The sequence below is a fragment of the Mercenaria mercenaria genome, chromosome 12 (assembly GCF_021730395.1).
Source record: "Mercenaria mercenaria strain notata chromosome 12, MADL_Memer_1, whole genome shotgun sequence".
NCBI lineage: Eukaryota > Metazoa > Mollusca > Bivalvia > Venerida > Veneridae > Mercenaria > Mercenaria mercenaria.
The window spans coordinates 77,881,618-77,896,024 of NC_069372.1; the positions used below are offsets into that span (position 1 = coordinate 77,881,618).

Consider the following 14,407-nt stretch of genomic DNA (forward strand, 5'->3'; position numbering starts at 1 on the left):
AAAATCAAACAACACCAAATCATAGAAAGGAAGAGTTGTTTGACATGAAAATTGAACAGCATGTAAAACATGTATATTACTTTACGAAACAATTGTCAGTGTACTGATATAAACATTGAATTCCGGAAAAGGGCTGCCTAAAGGGGCTCCACTTCCGGACAGTTAAACGCCTTTAAAAACTCACCATTTCTAAAGAACTGTTACACATGTTTGTTTTGATGCATTTGCAATAGCGTGCGAGTGGTGAAATTTCACGTAACAAGATGGAACACAGTTTTCAGCAATTGTTTATCTTTTTTTCTTTACAAATGGCATTCATTTTCAAAGGGAGACAACTTTTTCTCAAAGATTACTTAAAATAATCGGAAAAAAGTTGTTTCCCTTTGAAAATGAATGCCATTTGTACTTAAAATAATCGGGAACAGTTGTCTCCCTTTGAAAATGAATGCCATTTGTAAAAGAAATAAAGATAAACAATTGCTGAAAAACTGTGTTCCACCTTGTTATGCGAAATTTCACCACTCGCACGCTATTGCAAATGCACCAAAACGAACGTGTGTAACTGTTCTTTGAAAATGGTGAGTTTTTAAAGGCGTTTAACTGTCCGGAAGTGGAGCCCCTTTAGGCAGCCCTTTTCCGGAATTCAATGTTTATATCAGTATACTGACACTTGTTTCGTAAAGTAATATACATGTTTTACATGCTGTTCAATTTTCATGTCAAACAACTCTTTCTTTCTATGATTTGGTGTTGTTTGATTTTTGTTTCTCAAGGCCTCCATCGAAACCTTAATGTCATGTTATTGTCCGTAAGTATTGTTCTGGCACTCAAGAATATTCCATATATTTTCCGTAAATTGATTCTCGGTGTCTGAAGTTAAACAGTGATATATAAATATTGCGTATATATTTTATTATAATTTTCAAAATCTCACATGTGCAATTAGCTGTGCCGACAAGACGTTTAGCTGCTAAACTGCATTTTTGGTTCAACTCCTGCGTACTGTCCATTTTTCCCCAAATTAAAAATATTGCCATATTTATCTGATAAAACCTTATGGTCTATAAACGTTATGGAAAATGTTGAATACAACATATTTAAAAGTATCTTAGATAAAAAGAAAGTATTTCTCACCAGCGTTTCCTGAAAATGAATACTAGATCTACAAAAGAAAACAATCAGATTTCGTAAAATATATTACACAGATAATGTAACAGTAAAAGTAACATTAATAACAACATTACATTGAATTTAAAAAAAAATGGTGTGAGGTGATTTTGAACTCGTGATATCGTGCGTGGCAGTCAGACAGCTACCACTATGCCACCGTGCCATTGGCTATTTATATTGTTTATTTTAGGATACAAATATTTCGTAAAATAATGGAAACCCCCGAAAATACTGGTGAAGATTAAGGGAGGGGCCAGGTCAATACTTATAGAAAATAGACAATACCTTCGTCAAGTAGCATTTACAAATGTATACTTCTTTTTTAAATATTGTATATTTTGACCTTTGAATCACGATCGTCATGTTTTCATCTACAATATACATTCACGGCTCAATACTTAACAGGGAGGAGTAGAAGAAGAAGATAATCATTTTAATTATTGTTGTTAGATGATGATGATGATAACGACCACGACCACGACAAAACTGTAAATGCAGAGTCCGAAACTAAGTTTATCGTGAAAAATGTTTTATAAATATGCAACCGAAGTGTGAAGTTGTGCATTAAAAGATAAAAAAACTCCCAACAACAAAAATGCATTTACACTGGCGAACTAGCAGAACTTTCATAAACTTTTTTAATATCATTTTACGTATTTCAATTTACCTGCTGAAGTTAAAGTAATTTCCAATATGATTTATTTTCTGACTGGGAGAAGGAAATACTTATAAATAAATGAATTATAATATAAATAAGTAAAAACTAACAAAATAAAATGACGTTGTGTAAGTCAGTTACTTACCTCTTAGATCGGTGTTCATGAAATGAAAATACCCTCGCTACGCGCTCTCGGTGTCACGATTCGCACGAGCGCGGGTATTTTCATTTCATGAACACCTCCTACTCGGTTAGTAACCTACACATGAATGACCCTCTTATGCGCAGAAAAGAAAATAACGAGTTTGCGCATGATGATTATATTAAACCCCTGGGAATATGAAATAATATTCAAGTAAAAGTAATGAGAAATTTGCACTGGGCATTTATGCGAGGTATAATGATAACAGAATTTACAGAAAGAGTTTAGCTCATCTGAGCACATTATTGCTATCTTCAAAGTTTCCCTTCTTAGCTTTAGAAACTTTATTGCAGTATTACAGTTGTATATGACTTTGAATGAACCACTTACACAAATCAGTCGTCAGTGTGGTTATAATGAGTGTGAACAAACTTTTCACATACACAACATCAATTTTGTCAGACACAACTGCTATAGAATTAGAACAGAGTATTCTAAATAGATGAGAAAAGACTCGAAAAATAGAACAGAATCCTTTGGAATATTAAAGATAATAATGATGTCTCTTAAATTGCATGCAGCCTCCATGAATCTTTCCTTACTAACATTCAAACCACTGACTGATCCTAATGCATTTCATATGTTATGGAACATTTTAAAGGACCACGTCACACCGGTCGACATGATGGAGGAAGCCCCCAGGAGTCCCACTGGGTATTATTTCATCACGGGCGGACACATGGATAGAACCACCGAGCTTTCGTAAACCAGCCGGATGGCTCCTTTACATAATGAATTCTACGCCCCGTGTTGTTATATGGTTTACTAGTGTACCAAACATTTTCTTATAAACTTTACAACAAAGTAAGAATTTTGACATTTTTAATGTAACGAAAGAGACACAGGTAACATACTCGTTTTTAAAAAGCTAATGAAAATAATAAATTATTCTAGCAATTTCAGAAAATATATTGAGAAAATATTAATGAAGTCACAAATAAAGTAAAGGGGAACGGTGTTCTAGTGAATAGGGTGTCGACCGCTCAATCCAGAGGTCGTGGGTTCAAGCCCCACTGGGTTCGCGACCATGACTTCTCATATGACACCAGTACTGGTTTTTCCAGGAAGCGGACTCGAGAGTGGTTACAATAAGCTTGAAGCTTTCATCACAATCGAGTTAAAACAAATAAGTATAAACTAAATTTTAAGTAAGGCACAAGTCCCGAGTTTTTTTTTTTATTCACCAGTGGCATTGCTGATATGTACATCTTTACACTGCCTTTGAAAAGAGCTTGTTTTGGCTTTAACGCCGTTTTCAACAATATTTCAGTCATGTAACGGCAGACAGTTAACCTAACCAGAGTTCCTGGAATCTGTACCAGTAGAAGCCTGTTCTCCGCAAGTAACTGCCGACTATCAGAGGTTGAGGACGAATGATTTCAGACACATTGCCTTTTATCAAATCGTCACGGAGAACATACGCCCCGCCCCGGGATCGAACTCGCGACCCTGCGATCCGCAGACCGACGCTCTCCCTAAGCGGGTGGGCTTAAAAGCTAATTGAAATATGGCTCCTGCACACCACGTAACATCGACCAACATTTGTTTAAGTTTAAAAGCAACTTAAAATCCTCCAAACCGTTCAAGTGACTGAATACAAAAGACCTTGACCTTGAACCAAATTAAGGGGCAGACACAACAGACTCCTATGCCAGAATAACACTTCTACCGAAATATGTGTTACTCGATTTTGCCAGTAAGACTATCGGTAGTACTGTATGAACAAATTTAAGAATTTGAATTCAGAATAGTTCATAGGACAAGATTGATTCTGCCTTTGCGACCAGTGTAGATCATGATAAAGCTGCACATACATGCACTCTGATCATGATCTGTACTGTTCGCTATTCAGTTAATATCTTTTTAGTAAGCCACCCTTTTAATGGTACTCGTCTGTCAAAATTGAAAGATAGACACGTTTATTATAGAAATTTAGCAAGATAAGGGCTAAATTATGATGAAACCCGTCAGATTCTATAGCAATACATAAGCTTTTTGTGTCACTAAAGTTACTTTTTGAATGTCAATACTAGCAATATATCAGTTTTCTAAACAAGAGGGTCATGATGACCATGAATCGCTCACCTGATAATATAAGCCACATGTTTCAAATGGCAAACTGACGCTAAAATATAAGAAAGTTTGGTCATATTTATGGTCACTGAAAGACAGTTATACGATTGGTGTGCAAAACTGTACATGTCATCCAAATTTCAAGGCTGTACCTTAAAAAACAAGAAAGTAGGTCAATAGGTCAAGCGATCCCTAATCCCTTGAGTCATCAGGTAATTATAATTAAACAGTCTAGGAAAAATGACCTGGTAATTTTTTGAGTATTTCTCCTATAACTCATATCATAACAAGTGACCCCAGGGCGAGGCCTTTTTTCACCCCAGGGGCATAATTTGAACAAACTTAGAGATCCACCAGGAAATGTTACACACCAAATGTCAAATGCCTAGGCCTTAAACTTTAGACAATATCTTTTATTCTTTCCCTAGTAAATAAGTCTATGTTAAACTTGGTGCCCAAAGAGCAGGGCCTGTTTTCACCTAAGGGACATTATTTGAACAATTTTGGTAGTAAAAACACTAGAAAAGGCAACATACTTAATATCAAAAGCATAGACCTTGCAGTTTCAAGCAAGAAGATTTTTTAAGATTTTTTTCCTATATTAGTCCATGTAAAACACGAGACCACTGGGGTAGGGCCTCTTTACATCCCAGTGGCATAATCTGAACAATTTTTGTAGAGGACCAAAATGCAATGCTACATACAAAATATCAAAGGCCTAGGTCATGTGGTTTTAGACAAGAAGACTTTTAAAGTTTTCACTACCGGTATATAAACTTGTGACCCCCGGGGCTGGGCCTCCTTTCCTCCCAGGGGCACAATTTGAACAATCTTGATAGATGACCAAGAAATGATGTCACATGCCAAATATCAAGGGTCTAATTCTTGCAGTTTTGGACAAGAAGATTTTTGAAGATTTCCTTTTGGTTGCCATGGCAACCATATGGCAACCAGAGTTCTGCATAGAATAAAATTCTTTGAACAATTTTTAAAGGGGACCGCCCAAAGATCATTCTTATGAACTTCCGTGTAATTCTGCCCAGTGGTTTTCAAGGAGATTTTTTAAGAAAATGTTGACGGACGCACGACTGACGACGACAGACGGTCACAAAAGCTCACCATGAGCCTTTGGCTCAGGTAAGCTAATAAAAACAACACAAATCTAGTTTCAGTTCACAGTCTTTTATTCATACTTCTTACACATCACCAAAAGTATTGGCGGCTCAATGACAATTGCCCATGAATACCAAAATATACAGCTGTATTGAAAGAAAAGAACCATGCAGGTGCTACAATGCCCATTGAAGTACTATTTATAACAAACAAGAGACTACTTTTGAAAAAGTGCATACCCCCGTACTGTTTCATTTGATAATATCTAGGTGTTTGGTTGAGATTTTCATAACCTATATGGGACTAGACAAGGAAAACCCCTATTGAACTTTTATCTTGACCGCTGAGTTTTGGATCTGAGTTATGTTCATGACACATATCGTCTCATTACTGGAAAGGTTTGTGTCGAAAAAAAAATTTAAATCACTTAATGGCTGCCTAGAATTCTGGACCGCACCGGGGAAAAAAGTGTGATCTTGACCTTTGTAGCCTGGGATCTGGGTGTTGTGCACAACACACCTTGGCAATATGGGGAACATTAATGTCAGATAATATTTAAATCCCTTGATGGACAGAAAAAGAAACTATTGACATTTGATCTCTCAGTGCGACCTTGACCTTTTTGTTATAGATCTAGGTGTTGTGCATGACATATCATCTCACTATTGGATACCTTTGTACCATGTTATATAAGAATGCCTTCAAAGAAGACAGAATCATGGACAGGACAGGAAAAAAACACTAGTAACGTGTGACCTTCACTTCTGAACAAGGGGTCTTGGTATTTTGCATGACACAACATTTGATTTTTGCAAACATTTAAACCAACTACTATTAAAATCCTTTCATAGATGACAAGAGTTATGGACAGGACAGTAAACAAGAGCTGCAGTCTGGTCAGGATCCATGCTGTTTGCTTTCAAAGTCTGTTGCAATTAGAGAAATCATTAGCGAACTGTATGGATCCTGAACAGACTTGCAGATGCGCAGGCTGGTCTGGATCCATGCTGGTCGTAAAGCCACTATGTTGGTTTTCTCAAGGCGTGGCTCATATGTACTAGGAAATCAAATTTCTGCGTATCAATATATGTTCTAAATACAATGTATTACCAAAACAAACAGTACAGTGCAGTGTGTTGACAGTAGTAGTATACCCCAATTCATTATTCAGTAAAACAAATTACAAGAACTAACTAATGACTTGCCAATCAATAGTCAAAACCATTGCCTACGGTCCTTTCCATTCATTAATCATTTTATTACATCACATCAAAAATTAATTTTCATATTTTTTTTCGAATTTTGACTTTAGCCCAGCAAATTAAGTGCTACAATAGACAAGCCAATAGTACAAACTATGACCTGGTGATTTATTAAAGTTGTGTAATAATATATATTTATTGACTGGCAAACCATTCAGTAAGTATTTTAATGTAGGACATTAGAAATTGCAAGTTAAATTTCTAAATGTTTGACTTATTAGCCATGTAAACATTGTGACGAATATAGCCCAGTCATTAGCACAAACTATGGACCTGTGATTTATGTCTGTTGTCCAGTAAATTAATAATGATCATTTCTCGTTTTAAACAATCTCTAACAAAAAAACAACAGCAAAGCTGTTACGAACATTAAAACCAGAGGTATTTTAAAATTCTATAAATTGAAACATACTAGTAACATGAGCACTACTGACATTACACATGCAATTGTGTACACAAATGACAGTCAATTCAGAATGGATATACACAGACATTAGAAAACAATGACCTTTGTAAGAGTCCACTGCAGAATATAAGACAAGTATGCCATTTCCACTGAACAATATTGAAAATTCAGTTTTAAGCAGAATTATTTACACACTTGCTAACCACTACAGCCAGCACACACATGAAATTTACTACAGCCTTGTACATCCTGTGTGGTGTCTAGAGTGTTAACAAGTTTTTTCATGATTTTGTGCACAGAGATGAGTAACCCAGTTTTGCACTTGTTCTAGATTTCAAATAGACAAATACTGGAATGTTTACAAGATGTTCCTATAAACTGACCTAACTTTTGACCCTACATGACAATGTAACAAACTTGTCAATTTGATTGAGAATTATATTTTGACAAGTTTCATTAAGGTATTAGATGCCTAATAGTAATGTTTACAAAATGGCATTTGCTTGGTATATTCTTAAAGGTGACCATGTTTCGCACTGTTTTGCAATTTTTAAACAACTTTTACCATGCCATTTTTTTTTTATAAATTTTGTATAACTTACGGTATTTCCCAGTCAAGTAGAGACAAATTTCAAAGTGATAGCCACTATTCAAAACGTTTGCAGAGAACTCATTTTACCATTAATTTTAATAAAAGACACATCAAACTATTGGTAAACAATTATAAAACAAAAAATTAAAATGTCAATATTTTTTCTAGGGTACCTCAAGTAAACAAATTTAATGAGATAGAATTCTAACTTCTACATTGAAAAAGTAAGGTCGAATCCTGTGTTTCTGTTTTGGGTAGACGTAAAACCTACTTAAATTTCTTCCACGATATTTAATCTAAAGAGTGAAAGCAAAATAGAGAAATTTTACCGCATGTAACTCAATATTTTTAAAGATGTGTAACTCAACCTCTTCTGTTTAAGTAGTCAATTTACTTTGAAAGCAAGAAATCACTTATCAGATTATTTTTTTTTTCCATTTTTGTACAATAAATCAATTTTAAGTCTTGAAAGAAGTAAAAACTTACTAGAAAAAAAGGAAAATAAGGAAAAACAAGGAGCTTGATGTCCCCGGTGGCATCCTTGTCAATACAAAGCAACCTAAGTCCAAAATGAGGTCAAGGTCAAATTGAGGTCAGGTGATGTGTGAAGATGAGGAATGGTCACAGGTTATATCTGTATTAGAATCAATTCATTCTTGTAAGCGGTACTGATGCTAGACGAAACAGTCCCATTTGGTTAACCAAGAGATGGCCCATATGAAGCAACCCAAGTCCAAAATGAGGTCAAGGTCAAGGTCAAACTGAGGTCAGGTGATGTTTGAAGATGAAGAATGGTCACAAGTTACATCTGTAATAGTATCAATTCATTCTTGTAAGCAGTATTGATGATAGACGAAACGGTCCAATTTGGTTAACCAAGAGATAGCCAATACTAAGCAACCTAAGTCCAAAATGTGGGCAAGGTCAAGGTCAAACTGAGGTCAGGTGGTGTCTGAAGATCAGGAATGGTCACAGGTTACATCTGCATTAGTATCAAGTCATTCTAGTAAGGGGTATTGATGCTAGACGAAACGTTCCCATTTGATTTACCAAGCGATGGCCCATATAAAGCAACCAAAGTCCAAAATGAGGTCAAGATCAAGGCCAAACTGAGGTCAGGTGATGTTTGAAGATGAGGAATGGTCACAGGTTACATCTGTATTAGTATTAATTCATTCTTGTAAGCGCTATTGATGCTAGACGAAACGGTCCCATTTGGTTAACCAAGAGATGGCCTATATAAAGCAACCTAAGTCCAAAATGAGGTCAAGGTCAAACTGAGGTCAGGTGATGTCATTTTAGTAAAGGGTATTGATGCTAGACGAAACGGTCCCATTTTGGTAAACCTCGTACAGACATTTTAGTAAGGGGTATTGATGCTAGACGAAACGGTCCCATTTGGTTAACCTCGTACAGACGGACGAACGAACGGACGGTCAGGACAATCACTATATGCCTCCCACATCAGTAGATGCCGGGAGGCATAAAAATTTGGTCCAAGTAGGGCTTGAACCTACAACCCATTGAGAATAGCAGTAAAAGTAGGTTTATGGTACGAATTGAATACTCTTCAAAAAGGAGGTACTCTATTAGGCGTCTAACACCTTAAGACTGGGCTAAAATTGTGACAGAGTGTTATCAGTCAAATTGTTTACAGTGCAGGAAGGAAGACCACCAGTCGCTCACCTTGAGCACTTGTTGCTTTTATGTGATGAAACACAAAACATACTGAAAACAGTTTTTCCCCAAAGTATAACACAATTTTCTTCTGCATAATTCTATTGTCAATTAAAGAAACTAACTGATAATGCTTCTCACAGATAGGTATATACAATAAATGCACAAGAAAACAATTTACTTTATTCTCATTGCATTTTTTCAATTGTTTCATTAAATTTTATTCTTTCAAACATATGTAAGTATTCCATTATTGTACTATAATTAATACAGACACTACTTACATGCAGTTGGAAAACATTGCTGTAAAATATTCTAAAATCAATCGTGCAGTTTCAAAGTTCTCTTTAAATTATAGCCATATACATATAGGGAAAACTATTTCTGCTACCTGGTCGACATGTTTTTAACAAAACAAAGTGATTGAAGGAATACGGTAGAGGGTCACCCAATGAACATAATTATTATCTGTTATGCTAGATCAAAATCAGGGGAGCTCTGTCTAAGATGATGATCTTTTTAAATGTTTCCTTTTGGCTGGAATGGCAAAACAAGCATTCTGCAGGAATGAATTAGATGTGAAGGATTCTGAAAGGGGATAACCAAAGAAACATTCCTGTAAAGTCTTCTTGAAACCGGCAAAGTGGTTTAGAAGGCAATGTTCTTTAAGAAATTGTAGACAATGATATATGGGGGTTGGACATCCAACTATCCAAGTACATCATAAGCACTTTTTGCTCAGGTGGGCTAAAACAACAGGGAGAACCTCTTTCTAATATTCTGACACTGGTTTCCGATTGCGTTTCTATGTCTGTTGCTATTCCTAAAACTTTTACATACAAGGATTGTTCTAGCTTTAAATTAATATACTTCAATGAAGCAAAACAAGAAAAACACCATAATTTGCAATATTTCCACTGACTTCACTTCACTTAAAGCTTGTAACACTGTAAGAAGGTATGCCTTTTCAAAAACTGACATCAGTTGCCCAAACTGATCATATTTCAATGATATTATCGATGTTGTGTTTTCAACTGGATGATTTCCTTAATTTTGAATTATCTTATATTTGCAAATTAATTTTAGAAATTTCCACTAACAATACTTATCATAATTCATTCGTCGTTTAAAATTCTGCAAACAATATCACAACTTGTGCCCAAAATCTATTTTTAAGAGGAAGTATACCATAAATATATGTATAATTAACATTGTCTAGGCAGTTTTTTTAAAACAGCAGCTAACCAAGACTGCGGATAAAAACCCCTTACACATCTTATCATGAAATCACACTTTGGAACACACTCAGGAAGAATTTCTTGTAATAACAGACCAAAATGTCCATGAATTATCAGTCCTAGACAATGTCCATCCCATTACACGCCTTAGCTGTAATTATGTTGTGACTGGATTGAATTTTTGTCCATCAGTGCTTTGAGAATGTTAAGACTTTTTCAAAACATTTAAATCATCAAATTTTCTGGGCAGCTTGATATCCTTCCTGAATCCTATCTCAACTGCTGTTTTTTTCCAGATGCAGTAAAAAGCTCCTCTGCTTCATGCCTGAAACATAAATGACAACCAGTTGAAGCACACTGTTATATGAAAACATGACAAGCTTGTGGAAATTGATTGTTTTGTGTGTAAATAAATGGCATAACCAAAAGCGTAAAACAATTTACACAATTCTATTTTGGATTCTGACCAAGTTTCATGAAAATCAAATATAAGTATAGCTTGTGTTGTATACTTGCTAATTTGGTTTTGATGAAATTTAAGGTAGTGCTTGAAGGGACTTGTTTTCTTGTTTAAATGGGCACTTGATTAAACTTGCTCAATAACTATTTATTTGTTGGGTTTTACGTCACACCAACACATTTATAGGTCATACCTGCTAATTTGGTTTTGATGAAATTTGATGTAGTGCTCGAAGGGACTTGATTTCTTGTTTAAATGGGCACTTGATTGAAATTGCTTTGATGGTGGGGGAAGACCCCAGGTGCCCCTCTGTGCATTATTTCATCATAAGCAGGCACCTGGGTAGAACCAACGACCTTCCGTAAGCCAGCTGGATGACTTCCTCACATGAAGAATTCAACGCCCTGAGTGAGGTTGAATATATGTCCTGGTTGGATCCATAACTGAACTTGGCTTAATCCATAATGTCATAAATATTCTTTTTAAAAAAGTATAAAATATACTCATTATAAAGTGTTTGTCTAGACCAGTTATTAAAACCCCTGATTTATAATCACTAATCCTCCTACTGGTTTTAAGATCATGGGTTCCAGCCCTACTTCTGACCAGACCATGTATACTGCTGAAAATAGGCATGAATTCCATATTCTAATATGCTTGTGTCTGTTAAAACACTCTTATGCTAGAATGACGTCACGTTCATGTGCGGTGACATCAAAGTTTTTGTTGCGACAAAGAAGAAACGCTTCTATATTTTATTTACTGTTTAGATAAAGGGCAAATTAGAATCGAAAATATTTTAGAGCAAACTGTGTTTTAAGGTATTAGACTCTGGCTTTGTCATGGCCATTTCATGGGAATTAAAACAAGGCTTAATTAAATCAAGTGAATTAACTTCACATGATATCCATAACTCAGCTCATTTGTTTGTGTTTTTCTTTGCTTTGTGTTTAATGCCATTTTTCACCAGTTTTTAAGTTGTATTACATTGTTAACCTACATTGTAACCAGTGTTTCTTTATTCTCTGCCTGTACAAACCTGTCCTTTGCAAGTAACTACAAACTAACAAACTACCCAACATGAATCAGAGGCGGGGGATGAATTAATTCAGATACAATGTCTTTTTATCAAATCCTGACGGAGAACATACACCTCACCCAAAGATCAAACTCAAAATGCTGAAATGCAGAGATCTGCGCTGTTCTTATTGAGCTTAATGGACAGCCTGTAACTTAACTTTGACATTCTGACTATAAAAATATACTTGTACCATGATGAAAATATAATACATTATGTTAAAGCCGAAAATAAAAGCAAAACCTCCCATGGCCCTAAAATCTCATTACCCAGTATGAAGATTACATGCTCAGGTGTGCTAAGGCCTAAAAAAATTCTTTGTTTCCAGTAACATGCTCAAAATAAATTAGTGTAGGTAGGTCTGAAAATGTTTTTTTTAAATGTTTTTTTTATTAAGGGAGACTTTTCAGAACTTATTTTTGTGTCAAAAAATGAATACAGATAAGGGGGTTATGCCATTAGCATGATTAGAGCATCAGTAAGTTGATTTTCTAACATCACTGGCCATGTTTAAAGCATAAAAAGAGCAGTTTTGCAACTTTTTGTAAAAAAAGTTCTCCAAGGCCATAAAACATTTAGGGTTGGGCCATAAATTTAGGGTAGGTCGGGATACCGGAAACAAACATTTTTTTATGCATAATAAAGTCACAATCATACCCTATTCAGAAGCTAATTTTTTATCACATCAGTTACTGGTGAGCTGCTCTTTCCTTCCTGCTTTATCACACATTTATCTCATTGACCATATTCTGTTTAAAATAACAATATTAGAATACTAATTCAGATTCATAATTACCATCAAATCCAAACGAAAAAGTAACCATTCTATAGCTCTATTCAAATCATCATTTGTCCTTGAGGTCACCACAAGTTCTGGTTTTGCATTTAGAAACTCTGAAAGTAAAGCATGATTAAAAAAAAAATTATTTAATACTAATTAAGCTTAAAACCTGAAATAAAACTTCTTGATGTATTGATCGAATTAAGTCAAGAAGTTTTCATTATTTCACAAAAACAATAATGCTCAAATCTAATGAAAATTATTCTGGCATAAAAACTACTTTTTTTTAAAATTTGACCTAGATATCATCAAGACAAAAAATTCCTGACCATGTTTCATTAAGATTGGGTTAAAAATGTGGCCTCTAGAGTGTTCACAACTGTGGCTTCTGGAGTGTTCACAAGCTTTGATCTGGCCTACAGACCTAGTTTTTGACCTAACATGACCCAGTTTCGAACTTGACCTAGAGATCATCAAGACTAACTTCTGACCAAGTTTCATAAAGATTGGGCCACAAATGTGGCCTCTAGAGTGTTCACAAGGCAAATGTTGACAGACGACGCATGACAGACGCCGACGGACGTCAGACAATGACTACCTTGAGCACTTTGTGCTCTGGTGAGCTAAAAAGGTACCAGAATCGTAAAGCCATCACACATGAAAACAACGCATTTAGTCATCGTGTAATTTTTTTTTATGCAAGAATAGCGACAATACACGTTTGTTCTGATTAAGGTCTGCAGAAGCCGTTGGATATGTTTGTGACCTCGACCTACAGTCTCTGTCACAAACTATCCCGCGGGCCTCTGCAGATGTTAATACACAAAAAACGTGTATTATCCTTACATTCATTTTACAAAATTAGCATCAAAACATGTCCTCTGCTCATACGAAAAACTAAAATGTAAACAAAGAAAAATCCTGTAGCTGTCAAATTTGACCCTTTGAAGTATGTGGCAAATATGAGAATGAATAGCTTTTGTACTTAAAAAAAAGAACATTTGTACTTAAATATGTCATGTACTTTTCAGTGATATCACTCATATATAGCTACCGTAGGTAAAAATGATTGAGCCAGCCAGCTCTGAGAAGTCTAATTATGTGAGCATAATAAAAAGCTTAAATGACATTCAGTGCACTCTGTATACAAAACTTGAACACCCTTACTATTTACACTGTACAAAATCCTAAGTTGTTTATCACAGCCAAGCTCCCTGGCAAAAACAGCCTCTCTCTAATATTTATAATGATTTAAGAATACATCACTGCCTGCTGAATGTTCCAAACTGGATAAATTTCTGTAAATATATCAACCTGAGCAACTTCAACTGGTTCTCCTAATTTTTTCAGTGACTCTTGTGAGTTCCACTGACCATTCATGCGACTGAACCAGCAACTTGTGTGAGACTTAAAGTCCTGAAGCCAAACATCTGAAAAATAATTTAAGCTGGTCATAATATCTCAGATTAAATACTTTAACAGTTTAAAATTCAACTGCATGTATGAGCAATATATGTCTCAATCTGACTGCAAAAAAAATGTGAAATTGTAAAAAAGTGCCACTCACAACAATTTTTCTATGAACATTTATATCAAAATCTTTTTTCCCCAAATACATGTATATGTAACAATCTGGTATAACAAACAGTTTAAATACTAAAACTATCAATCACAAAGCAGCCTTTTCATTATTCCTT

The 14,407-nt window shown here is 35.2% G+C and overlaps 1 long non-coding RNA gene across 1 annotated transcript; it reads right to left on the minus strand.

Moving 5' to 3' along the window:
* Positions 1 to 5,269: 5,269 nt before the first annotated feature.
* Positions 5,270 to 12,685, minus strand: LOC128547476 (uncharacterized). The gene is made up of 2 exons (XR_008366576.1): positions 12,587 to 12,685; positions 5,270 to 10,716 (listed from the first exon to the last, which is right to left on the minus strand). It is a non-coding gene; the product is annotated as an uncharacterized LOC128547476 (long non-coding RNA).
* Positions 12,686 to 14,407: the final 1,722 nt, after the last annotated feature.